Source organism: Mustela nivalis (assembly GCF_964662115.1).
Source record: "Mustela nivalis genome assembly, chromosome: 8".
In the NCBI taxonomy this organism is placed as follows: domain Eukaryota; kingdom Metazoa; phylum Chordata; class Mammalia; order Carnivora; family Mustelidae; genus Mustela; species Mustela nivalis.
In genome coordinates this window covers 30,388,036-30,401,881 of record NC_139027.1, presented here as the reverse complement: position 1 = coordinate 30,401,881, position 13,846 = coordinate 30,388,036, and the positions used below count along the sequence as shown (strand labels likewise).

General features: G+C 40.2%; 1 long non-coding RNA gene across 1 annotated transcript in view; it reads left to right on the top strand.

Annotated features, from left to right (window-relative positions):
• Nucleotides 1-2,539: 2,539 nt before the first annotated feature.
• Nucleotides 2,540-13,846, top strand: part of LOC309872083 — a 111,684-nt gene continuing 100,377 nt past the window's right edge. The window contains exon 1 of the long non-coding RNA XR_014315652.1: nucleotides 2,540-2,703. This is a non-coding gene — a long non-coding RNA (uncharacterized lncRNA). The remainder of the gene's footprint in view (nucleotides 2,704-13,846) is intronic.

Below are 13,846 nucleotides of genomic sequence, written 5' to 3'. Positions count from 1 at the left end.
TTCCATTTCCTTTTCTTTTTCTTTTTTAAGGTAAGTTCTATGCCCAATGCAGGACTTGAACTAATGACCCTGAGACCAGGAGTCACATGCTCTGCCGACTGAGCCAGCCAGGCACACTCCAAGTCAGCTTTTCTTAATGAAATCCAATTATTCTTTTATTTGACAAGTTCTTGCACAGAGCCATCTATGTGCTAGCTGCTAGAGATATGAGGGGATACTGACAAGATAAATCACGGCCCATGAACCACTGATGTGGCATACAGCAGAGTAACAGTTCTCAAAATGGGTACCAAATGATGATACCAAGTCCATGAAATGCTCTTGCCTCCACAAAACAAATGAATACAGCAAGGGGTGGGTAGGTGGTGATGCAGGTAGTGGATTTTTTTCTCAAACAAATTTGGGAAACAGTCTATGCTTTGTTTTGGAGACACACATTGTACCATAGAATAATAAAGGCTTTGATATATTCTGCTCTAAATAACTGTGCTATTCATTATTCAATCCAGTATTTCTCAAAAGCATTTAACCCCAGAAACCCACCTACTAATATCTTGGGGACTAGTTTTCTATAAAATAACCTTTGGAAAACACTGTGGTGGAGAAAACTTAGTGGAAATTAACAAGTGTCAAAAACTATCAGGATCACAAATTTGGCTGTGATTAATGGTGGTCAAGTGTTGCTGCCACTGAGTGGCAACCACTGGTATCTGTCCTCTGGGCAACCAAAACTACTTCTGTGCAGGGGACTTTCTCTCTTACTGTGTACTTCTCCTAAGGGAAAGGACCTTGTCCCAGCCACACTGCTCCATTTCATATGCTTTTACAATCCTGGTTCCAAATTCACCTTCACCTGGGAGCACTCTCTGAGGTGAATCTATTTGATTCTCCAAATAGAATCAGAGGAAAATGACTTTTTTTATTTTATTTTCTTAGTTACAATAGCAAAGCATGCTTGTCATGAAATACCATGAAATAATACGAACCAGTAAAAGGGAGCAAAAGCCCATCCCTAAATAACTACTGTTAATAATTTAGTGATTATCCTCTCAGCATTCTCTACTCCCTACCCCATACAGAAGTACTTGTCAAAAATGGGTCATTTGGCGTTTTTCACTTTGATTGTATTGTGGTGGGGATGTCTTGTTTTCATTGTCCTTGTAGTGCCTCACACAGAGAGTGACCCTCTGTAAGTGGTCAATAAATATTGGAAAAACAAATGACCGAATCTAAGGTCTCTTCTGGCTTTAAATCTATTTCATCATTGTCATTCTTTTATTCTGCAAATGTTCCATGTGGTCTCAATTTACCCTGTATTGTATGTGGGTTTTTTTTTTTTTAATTTTAGACAATAGCTTTATCTTTTAGAATAGTTTTAGATTTAAAAAAAAAATTGAGTAAATAGTATAGAGAGGCCTCATATATATGATTCCTCCCCACTAACCTAGTTTCCCTATTAACATCTTGCATTTGTGTGGAACATTTGGTAGTCATGTTTCCCCCCCTATATTCTAATCATCCTAATTGGTGTGCAGTGATATCTCACTGTTGTTTTAATTTGCAACTCCCTAGTGATATATAATGTCATCTTTTCATATGCTTACTTAAGGTTTGTATATCTTATATAGTGAAGTGTCTGTTCAGATCTTTTGCCTATTTTTTTAACGGGGTTGTTATTGCTGAGTTCTGAGAGTTCTTTGTAGATCCAGTGACAATTTCACTGGATCCACAATTCTAGGTTGATGTTTTTTCCTTCAACACTAAATATTTCACTCTACTCTTTCTTGCTCACATGGTTTCTTTTTTTTTTTTTTTAAAGATTTTATTTATTTACTTGAGAGAGAGACAGTGAGAGAGAACATTAACGAGGAGAAGATCAGAGAGAGAAGAAGACTCCCCATGGAGCTGGGAGTCCGATGCGGGACTCGATCCCGGGACTCCAGGATCATGACCTGAGCCGAAGGCAGTCGTCCAACCAACTGAGCCACCCAGGCGTCCCTACTCACATGGTTTCTGAAGAGAAGTCCAGTGTAATTCTTACCTTTTTTCCTCTACAGGTCAAGTGTTCTTTTCTTTCAAAAATTTCCCTTGGTCTTTGATTTACTGTGGTTTGATATGTGTGGGTATAGATTTTCGTATATTTTTCCTCCTTGGTGTTCTCTGGGCTTTCTGGCTCTGTGAGTGGTGCCTGTCACTAATTTTGAGAATTTCTCAGCCATTATTACTTCAAATATATCTTCTGTTCCTTTCTTTGTTCTCTTTCTAGTATTCCACATTTCCTAAGCACTCTGCGAAATGTGGTTTAAATAGTGTTCTGTTAATTCTTACAGTCCTTTAAGCAAGATATTGATAGTTTTTACAAGTGAGGAAACACACTCAGAGTGATGAAAGAGTCTTTGTAACATCACAGAGCTGGTGTGCGGTGGGAGGAGTTTGGACGAAGACTCCTTGAGTGCCAGAAAGAGCTCTTTCTTTTAACTGCTATTGAGCGCTGCCTTTAGTAACCAGCTGTGACTGAGAGGAGTGACCATTACTCTAGGCAAGTCTGTGAAATCAACATTTAGATGGTCAGAACAGATCCAGATGGCCACTGTTACTCTGTTCTTCGCCTGACTTGGCCACCTTGCAGATGCCTTTTAGATCAGTGCAGATCACTCCCACGATTGGCTAAACAACAGCTCTCAAGGACACTTCCTATTAAAGGTATGTGTTGCGGGGTAGGGGGTATGTGGGGGAAGGGAGAGCTGCCTCACAGGGTGAGAACTGCACCACTCCAAGGGGCTCCAAGCACACAGATGACAACGTGAATCACACCCTGCAGGATTGGGCAGAGTGGCAGCCTGGTGAAATTTAGATGACCTGGTATGCTAGGATTTACTGAAAAATTAAGTTATTGGCTAGGTTTTGGAGCTCATCTGTTTTTCAGAGAATTTTGTAGAAAAAGCCTTGTTGCAATAGTTTGGCCCAATTTAAGGCATAGGAATGGAGTAAGGGGAATACGGGGTGGGGGGGGGTACTGGGAGAGATAGATCTTTGTCATAATTTTAGTAAAAATATTTCAAGGTTTCAAATAAGAAGTACACTTGGCAGACACAGAAAACAGTGGACGCCTGCAGAGTTCTGTGTATCTGCACACCTTTCACTATTAGGTTGTCTGCCATTGTCCTGGCTAGTGTCTAGGATGGCATTTTGGACAAAGGAAACAGTAAATGTAAAGACCCATTGGAGCACATGAAAAGATACCCAACACTTCAAGCCATCGGGGAAATGCAAGTCAAAATCACAATGAGATACCACTTTACCTCATCTTTATAGGGTGGCTATAGTCAGGGAGACAAATACTAACAGGTGTTAGCAAGGATGTGGAGAGATTGGACCCCATCACACACTGCTGGTGGGAATGGGACATGGTGTAGCTGTCTTGGAAGACAGTCTGGCAGCTTCTCAAAAAGTTAAACATAGAGTTACCATGTGACCCTGCAGTTCTACTCCTAGGTGTATAGCCAAGAGAAATGAAAAAACACGTCCACAAAAACAAGACCTTGTTCGTGTTTTTAATTTTTAATGTTCACAGCAGCGTTATTCATAATAACTCAAACACGAAAATAATTCAAATGTCCTTCAGTGAAACAAACTGCGTACATCCATATAGCAGATTATTCTGCAATAAAAAAGACATGAAATAGTGATGAACCTTGAAAACAAGCCACATCATAACAGCCAGTCGCCATGGATCACATATTGTCTAATTCCATTTATATGAATGTCCAGAATTGGCAAATTTATGTAGACAGAAAGTAGATTGGTTGCTTAAGGCAGCATGTGTTGGGGAAAGATGGGGAGTGACCACCACTGAGTATGGGGTTTCTTTCTGGAGTGAGGAAAACGTTCTAATAATGACTGTTATATACTGAAGCCATTGAGTTGCATACTTTCAATGGGGAAGTTCTATGTGGATTTTATCTCAATTAAGTTATTTCATACAACAACCATTATGAGTAGTGACCCCCACACGTCCATTCTGATGACAGCCCCATTGGGCAGGTGGAATAAGGAAGTCACATTTACTAGATGAGAAAGCCAGCCACGGAAGAGCATGGAGCCTTCCCCAGCTCTTGAAACTTTGACGATCAGTGAGGCATCTCAGTCTTCTGACAACTAGTTCCAGACACAGTTGACAAATGTGCAGTTGTTAAGCTGTGATCTACAAATCCTCTTCAGAGAATGACCGTGGGTTGGGGCAGTGGGGTTGGGGTGGGTTGAAGTAGGGTTGTGGGTCAGGGAGCTTTGGTCTCCTACTTGGTTTAAATCAAAGCACCTCTGGGTTTAAATGGACATATTGGGTTCGTATATATGCTTTCCCTGGAGAAAGAAGAGGGTTTTTCTGCCAAAATTTATTGTCCCTACAGCCATGGTTCTCAGATTGCAGACAGTGAACAGAACGCTTCCCTCAACCTCAGCACCCGAAGCCCTGAGGGATTTTTAGAAAAATGTCCACATTTCAAACAAAAAGTGATAACTCAAGCTGCCAAGATCTTGTTCCTTTGGTGTTGATTCTTTGCTGAGGAATGCTCCCACAAGGTATCTGTTTACAGCACTAATTGCCAATGAACAAGTGAGAAATAGTGCCCTTGGCCAAAGTATATTCTGTTGCTAGAAAACAATACAGCTGATGTTTATGAAATTATCAGAACACAGTGACTTATTAATAATATTGTACAAGATGTCCTTGTCCCCAAAAATGCTCCTAGCCTCATCCAAGACTGTCTTTAGAAGCAAACGTTGTTTCCCAACAAAATCAAGGTTTGTTCTCAATTTTTCTTAACGAGGAATGACATAAGTTTACGAGACAAAGGAGGTCCATTGTTTGTTCCCTGTGTTTAATCTGTGCAGACAGAAGGCTGTAAATATTATAAGAGGTTGTTGCTGGCTGGCCTTGGAGGGGCCCTGTTCGTTAAGGACCATGGTTCGCTGGTTTCTTGTGTAGCCTCCAAGGGCTAGGAGGGAGCTTGCCCATCATCCCTCTGAGGCCTGGTGAACAAAAGCTGGGGCCCAGGAGCCTGTGTTGAAGGATGATGTGACCTTTGACCCCCACTAGCAGGGCCTGGAGGGAAAGAGGCAAAGTCAGGCTCCAGTAACGTTTAATGACAGATCTTGTTAGGGTTAAAAAAACAGCTCTGGCGTCCAGCTGGGATTTCATCGGGGGAGTGCTCAGAGGGCCTTCAGCCACTGACAGCCCCCGGGCCCCTTGTATAGTTGGACCAGGTGCCAGCTAAGCGGTCTTTTTGATCCTGCTCTTGGCAAGGACCCCCATCTCATCAGTCTGATTCCATAGGGAGATTCATTTTTTTTCTTTCCCAATTGCCTCCAGAGTGTCTCAGCCCTCTGGATGCTACTGTGGTGTCCGGACAGTGGCAAGGCACTGCTCCTGGTTTTTCTTTTATAAAAATAATCACTCAGCAAGTGACACAGGATGAGTGTCCTTATGAAAGAGATCTGAGAGAGTGCTCCAGTCCCTTCCACCACCTGAAGTTACAGGGAGACAGCAGCTATCTGGAGAACCCAGCAAGTGGGCCCTTGCCAGAACCCAACCACACTGACACTTTGGGCTCTAGAACTGGGGGAGGGGGGGATACATCTCTGTCATCTATCAGCTAACCTGTGTCTGGTATTTTTGTTCTGGCAGCCTGAGCAAAGAAAACACTGTAGGAGCTTTTAGTGAGCTGTGATGAGTGTTTAACTCCTTTTTTTTTTTTCCATGCTTGCTTTTTAATATATTTTACAATTACTATTATTTAAAAAATTAACATACAATGTATTATTTCTTTCAGGGGTACAAGTCTCTGATTTATCAGTCTTAGACAGCACCTAGTGCTCACTACAACACATACCCTCCCCAGTGTCCACCACCCAGCCTCTGCCCTCCCTTCCAGCAACCCTCAGTTTGTTTCCAAAAATTAAGAGTCTCTTATGGTTTGTCTCCCTCTCTGGTTTTGTCTTGTTTCGTTTTTTTCCTCTCTTCACCTATAATCCTCTGCCTTGCTTCTTAAACTCTGCATATCAGTGAGATCATATGATAATTGTATTTCTCTGATTGACTTATTTCGCTTAGCATAATATCTTCTAGTCCCATCCACATCATTGCAAATGTCAAGATTTCATTTTTTGATGGCTGCGTAGTATTCCATTGTATATCTATACCACATCTTCTTTATCCATTCATCTATTGATGGACATCTGGATTCTTTCCATAGTTTGGCTATTGTGGACATTGCCGTTATAAACATTGGGGTGCATGTGCCCCTTCGTATCACTCACTACATTTGTATCTTTGGGGTAAATACCCAGTAGTGCAATTGCTAGATCATAGGGTAGCTCTATTTTCACCTTTTTGAGGAACCTCCACACTGTTTCCCAGAGTGGCTGCACCAGCTTGCATTCCCAGTGTTTAACTTCTAAGTCAAATGGAGTCAGATGAAGATCATGGCTGTAGCTCTCCACTAAAATATTCAGGCAAACTTCAGACTAAGAAAATTGTGCCATAAATGGAAGGCCTTTGTTAGCTTATCTGAATGATTCTACCAGGCATTCTATATGTCTTTGGCACATCTGAATAGACACCAATGATCTGTTTTAGTATGGAAAAAAAAAAAAAAAAAAGGACATGATGTGCCCTTGGCATCCCTGCATTTAGTACTACTGTGCTTACTATTCTTTGCAGCAGTTGGGTGTTTTACTGAGGTGTGGAGTTGAGCAGCCCAGGACCTGGCATCTGCTGTTCCCTGAGGCAGTACCGGGGCTCCTGATTTGTCCCCGGGCACAGTGACTTGGGACACGAGGATCCCACTGTGGAAAGGAACATCAAGGGAGGGGTAAAACTCCAGCACAAGTTGATAATGCAGTGGGGAGGACTGTGGATGTAGCCAGGGGATGCATGACTCCCCGGGAAGAGTGATGTGGGAGAAAGCCTGCATGATCAGGTCTATTTTCTGGTATTTGGGGATTTCTGAAGATTCAGACCTACTTTCTTAACTATCAAGAGTCTCCTCTAAAAAAGACTGTGACACATGAAAAACACTTTTTATTTTGAGACATTAAGAGATTCACATACAGTTGTAAGAAATAATTACTGAGAGATCCTGTGCACCCCTTACTTAATTTCTCCCAAAGGTAACATCTCGAACACTATGAGGCAGTCCTACAACCAGGATAATGACATCAATACAGCCAAGATCGAGAACATTCCATCACCACAAGGATCTCTCCTGTTGCTCTTTTAGGACCATGCCCTCTTCTCTTTCATCCTCATTCTCTTTTTAATCCCTGGCAATCACTCATTCGTTCTCCAGGTCTGTAATTTTGTTGTTTTGTCGTTTTATAAACAGAATCATATAGTATGTGATCTTTTGGGATTGGCTCTTCTCACTCAGCATAATTCTTTGGAGATTCATCCAGCTTATTGTGTGTACCAATAGTTTGTTTCTTTTTATTGTTGAGTAATATTCCTAAGTATGGGTTTACCACAGCTTTTTTTTTTTTTTAAACCAGTTATCCTTTGAAGGACATGTGTTTTCCTCAGTTTTGGCATTATGAATGAAGCTGCTATAAACATTTGTATATGGGCTTTTGTATAAATGTCCTTCATTTCTCTGGGCTAAATTCCCCTGGGTACAATGACTAAATTTTGTGAAAGTTCAGTTTTAAAAGAAAAGGGTTTAGTTTTATAAGAAAATGAAATGCTTATTCAGAAACTATTTATTCAGAAACTGTGAAGTTGTTTATAGAGTGGCCGTGCCATTTTACATTCCCACCAGTAATGGGTGAACGGGTCAGTTTCTCCACATCTTGTCAATATTTGGCATCATTGCTGTTTTTTTTTTTTTTTTAATTTTAGCCATTCTCAGACATGTTTAGTGACATCTTACAGGCAGTTTACTTTCAATTTGCCTCTATAATGTTGGAAGTGAGTTCTTGTTTACAGAATATAGTTGGGTCATGTTTTAAAATCTACTCTGCTAATTTCTGCCTTTTAATTGGTGTAGTTAGACCATATACATTTCATGTAATTATTGATTTATTAGGGTTTAAGTCTGCCATTTTATTTTTTGCTTTCTGTTTGTTCCATTTCTCATTTCTCTGTTTTTCATTTTTCTGTCCTCTTGTGGGTTACTTAACATTTTAAAGAATTGTTTTGTGATTTATCTATAGTGTTTGAAAGTGTATCTCTTGTATAACTTTTAATGGCTCTTCTGGGTACATATGCTGCTTTCAAATCTTTGTCAGATAATTTTAGTCAATGTCTCATCCTAGTGACAGCCTTGATTGTCTTATTTCATTGAGTTAGAGATATTCCTGGTACTTGGTAGGATGAGCGATTTTTTTCATTAAAACCTGGACATTTTCTAATTATGAGACACTGGATTTTATTTAAGTGATCTGTTTTAGCTGGCTTTCTCTGACATCACTCTGGCAGAAGAAGGTAGGAGAGAGCACTACCTTGTTACTTCCAATGGAGGTAGAAGTCCAGAGTCCCCACTTAGCCTTCATTGGCACTTGGCAGAATGTCTCCTCATAGCTGCTGGACAGGGGAGGGAGATCCAGCTCTCCAGATCGTCTTTAGTGACACTAGGTAAGGGTGGCCTCATTACACCTGGGTGATAATTAGAGTCCTGACTCTCCACCTGACTCTGACACCTCCCTCTAGGGAAGAGAGAGGGGTCATGTTATCACCAGGTGGGAGTGGAAAGCCTCCCCACAAAGGGGGAGGGAATGTTTGCTATAGGCCAGCAAGAACGAAAGTACCACTTTCCTAAAGTACTGGTCTTCTCTAATACCCCTAGCAGGAGTTCTGGGAGCCTGGATATAACCTGGCAAGAGTGGAAGACTTGGCTCTCACTTAGCCTTTGCATATGTGAATGAGGGTGAGCCCACAGCTTTTTCTGTGTTGTTTGGCTAGAGTAAAACAATATTAATCTAAATTGTCTAAACTTTTTTTGTCTTTCTAGGCCACCTTTTCCCTAGTCCATTGGCTTGAGAGAGCAGACTTCTATTGTGTTTGTTTTGTTTTGTGTTGTGTTGTTTTCAGCACCTGTTGGTGTTTCTGGGCTGCCAGCTTCTTTGGATCCAAGAAGAAGCCAGGAGAACTCGTGGAACCCACCACCATGTTGTTCCATGGATCTTAACATCCCTAGTTGGCAGCCTTCTTCTCCCTACCTTTCAGAGTTTTCTTATGTTTGCTTTATATATAATGTGCAGGGTTTTTAGTTGTTCTTAGTGGGAAGAATGGAAAAGTACATCTATTATATCTTCCTGGAAGCAGAAGTCTTAACACATTTTTGAGAAAAGAAAAAGATCCATTCATAATCTTGTCTTAACATAAATTTTCACTTTTACATATTCCTTTCCATTTCTTGCCAACATTCATATAATTTTTTACAGGTTAGTAATCAGTGTATGTACATTTTTATGTTTTTTTAAATTTAATATATTTTTAAAACATGGAAAACATTTCCATGTGTGTTTGTAGACTTCATAATTACCATTTGAAAAGTCAATAACACTTATTCTGTTAAGCTCCTATTTTACAAAACTTTGTTCCATTGGTTGGTTGTTACTCCCACTTTTCTTTTTTTTCCATTAGCAATAACACTGCAAAATTATCTTCCCATATATAGCTTTTTGTTTCACTTCTCTTGAACTTCTTCCTTAAAATAAATTCTTAGGAAGGAGTTTTTCAGGTCAAAGGATCTTTTAAATCAAGTTTTATGATTTATGGCCCTGGTACTCTCTGGAAAAAATATAGGAATTCATGCTCAAAGTTCAGAGTAGCAATTTCTTCATAACATCATCTCTTCTGGTTTCTACTTGAGCTCTCTATGGCCCAGTCTTATTCTTACTTGAAACCCCAAAGGATTTAACTTGTTCAAAATCATGGGGTTAACCTTCCTACCCTAACTCTTACAACAGCAAGATTTCTAAAAACACAAATGAACCTTTCAGGAAAGGCAAATTTCTATTATCCAGTCTGGTTTTTTTTTTCTTCTTCTTCTTCTTCTTTAGATCTATCTGCCAGCATATAAGATGAAGATCATTCTAGGTTTGTTTTTTTTTTTTTTTTTTTTTTTTTGGTTACTATCAGCATTGACACAAAAGCCTCCTGAATGATGTAGGAATTTCAGTGAATCTAAGAAATTTAAAAGAATTCAATGCCATTAAAAAAGACATTAAAAAAAGATTTTATTTATTTATTTGACAGAGAGAGAGCACAAGCAGGGGGAGTGGTAGGCTAAGGGAGAAGCAGGCTCCCAGCTGAGCAGGGAACCCAATGTGGGACTCAATCATGGGATTGTGACCTGAGCTGAAGGCTGACCCTAACAGCTTGAGCCACCCAGGCACCCGAAAAAGACATTTTTGAAAGATATCTTTGATTGCTCACAGAGAACAGAGAAGCACCGAAGAAATTCAGTGAATCTCATTCAAAGATGTGTTTTTGAAAGAACTGATGTAAGTGGCTGAGGGGCCGTTGGAAATAACAGGAAATTTAGGACAGGAACAGTACTTAGTTACATCAATACTTACATCAGTACATCAATATGTTAATACTTAGTTACAGCAAAACTTAGTTTCACTTCATGGACTGCCAATCAATGGCACAACTGGAAAAGAAACTTCAGAGAGAACAGTTAAGTTGGCTCTTATGTACAATTGTTTAGGACTTCTCCTTCTCCTCTCTCCTTCCTGGGATGGGTGTTTAATGGGGAGGCTTTTTAATCTGAGAAACAGGAACTATATTCCCTGCATTATTTCTAGGAGATAAGAATGCTGAATTCAAACTTCTCAGCCAACTGAGAAAACCGCTGTTTCTTCCTGGGCCACATGCCTGAAGGTCCCTGTCTAATGGGGACCCTGGCCAACCTGTAGCCTCATTCTCTTGTTTGGAGTACAAGTAAGTACTTGATAAATGAAGAGACTAATCAGACTCTTTATGTCATGTTAGGAAGCTGAAGAGCCACCTATAGTGTTAGGGACATTGGGTGTTCATCACAGATGCACTCTTTGTATTTACTTTCTTACCATATTTCTGCCCCCTTCTCCCATTGCTTTCCAAAAATGGCTTCATTTCAGGTCTTAAAATGACAGGTCTTACTAAGACTTAAAGCCTTTCCCACACTTCTTGGGACTCTGTATAAGTAGATGCTAGCATTGCTCAGATGAACTAACCTGATGTGGTGGTATTCATTTGTAACTCCATTTGGCAGAAGAGGAAATGGAAGATTTGAACCCAGAAATTCTGGCTCCAAAGTCCATGCTCCACACCACTGTGCTATATTTGCTATTGCTGTGAGCTGCTCCTCTCCTCCTTGAAGGACTGTTCTGCTTTGGTTTATGTGCATGCATTTCTTGACCCTTTCCTACCTCTTTGTTTTTCTCTATTTTTCTTCTTCCAATACTTATTGGTAAACATTTCCCAAGATTGTTCTTTAGCTTCTTCCCTTCTTTCCCTTTGTCATTATCTATGACTGTTGTAATGAATGACACATGTATATTTATCTCCACTCATGCCCACATCTCCTGTTTGTGGAACATCTGTATTTCTACAGAAATCATCATTTCTGATTCTAACTACATCACCTAACCCTCAAACTTGCTTTTTCAGGGATACATTTTTAATTAATGTATAACAGGAATGCAGAAAAGTACACCAAATAATAAGCATAGAGTTCAAGGAATTTTTACAAAGGGGACACATTTGTAACCAGCATCAAGACCAAGGAACAGAACATTACCGGTGCCCCAGGTACACCCTTCCTGCTTTTTTCTAAGTCCTTGTCCCCTGTACCCCCCAAATATCCACAATTCTGATTTTTAGCACAATAGATTAGTTTTTCCTGTTTTTGAACTTCATATAAATGGAATCATATTTATTTGTTTTGCAACTATCTTTTTCCACGCAACATCATATTTATAATATCATTCCAGGTTCTTGCAGGAAGAGGTACTTTATTTATTCTCATTGCTGTATAATATTCTATCATGTGAATATATCACAGTTTTTTAAAAAAAATTCTTTTCAGCATAACAGTATTCATTGTTTTTGCACCACATCCAGTGCTCCATACAATACGTGCCCTCTATAATACTCACCACCTGGTTCCCCCAACCTCCCACCCCCACCCCTTCAAAACCCTCAGGTTGTTTTTCAGAGTCCATAGTCTCTCATGGTTTACCTCCCCTTCCAATTTCCCTCAACTCCCTTCTCCTCTCCATCTCCCCATGTCTTCTATGTTATTTGTTATGTTCCACAAATAAGTGAAACCATATGATAACTGACTCTGCTTGACTTATTTCACTCAGCTTAATCTCTTCCAGTCCCGTCCATGTTGCTACAAAAGTTGGGTATTCATCCTTTCTGATGGAGACATAATATTCCATAGTGTGTATGGACCACATCTTCCTTATCCATTCGTCCGTTAAAGGGCATCTTGGTTCTTTCCATAGTTTGGCGACCATGGCCATTTCTGCTATAAACATTGGGGTATAGACAGCCCTTCTTTTCACTACATCTGTATCTTTGGGGTAAATACCCAGGAGTGCAATTGCAGGGTCATAGGGAAGCTCTATTTTTAATTTCTTGAGGAATGTCCACACTGTTCTCCAAAGAGGCTGCACCAACTTGCATTCCCACCAACAGTGTTAAGAGGGTTCCCCTTTCTCCACATCCTCTCCAACACATGTTGTTTCCTGTCTTGCTAATTTTGGCCATTCTAACTGGTGTATGGTGGTATCTCAATGTGATTTTAATTTGAATCTCCCTGATGGCTAGTGATGATGAACATTTTTTCACGTGTCTGATAGCCATTTGTATGTCTTCATTGGAGAAGTGTTTGTTCATATCTTCTGCCCATTTTTTAAAAAAGTTTTATTTATTTATTTGATAGACAGAGATTCCAAGTAGGCAGAGGGGCAGGCAGAGAGAGAGAGGAGGAAGCAGGTTCCCTGCTGAGCAGAGAGCCTGATGCGGGGCTTGATCCCAGGACCCCGAGACCATGACCTGAGCCAAAGGCAGAGGCTTCAACCTACTGAGCCACCCAGGTACCCCTCTTCTGCCCATTTTTTGATATGATTATATGTTTTGTGTGTGTTGAGTTTGAGGAGTTCTTTATAGATCTTGGATATCAACCTTTTGTCTGTACTGTTATTTGCAAATATCTTCTCCCATTCCGTGGGTTGCCTCTTTGTTTTGTTGACTGCTTGCTTTGCTGTGCAGAAGATTTTGATCTTGATCACAATTCTTAAAATCCATTCTATTGTTGATGGACATTTAGGTGGTTTCCAGTTTCAGGCTGTTATTAATAATGTACTCTGAACATTCTTTTAAGGGTTTGGGTGGTTTTGTTTGTTTTTTGGTGTACGTATGTGTTTCCCTTGTTCATGCCTAGGTGTAGAATTGCTAGCCTTGTTATGTGCCCGTGTTCACCAAACGGTTTCCTAAAGTGTCTATGCCAACTTATAATTCCACCAGCAATGTATGGAAATTCCATTTGGTCTATTATTTTTTGCCAATATGTGGTATTTTCTATTTCTTTTTCATTATTTTGATGAGTGTGTAGTGTCATCTCATTAGGGTTTTATTACTTATTTGTTTATTTTTAAAGATTTTATTTATTTGAGAGAGAGCAGAGTGAGAGATAGAGAGCATGAGCAGGGTAGGAGGATGCAGAGGGAGAAGGGGAACCAGGCTCCCTGCTGGCTGAGGGAGCTCCATCCCAGGACTCAGGGATCATGACCTGAGCCAAAGGCAGATGCTTAACTTACTGAGCTACCCTGGCACTGCCTCATTAGGATT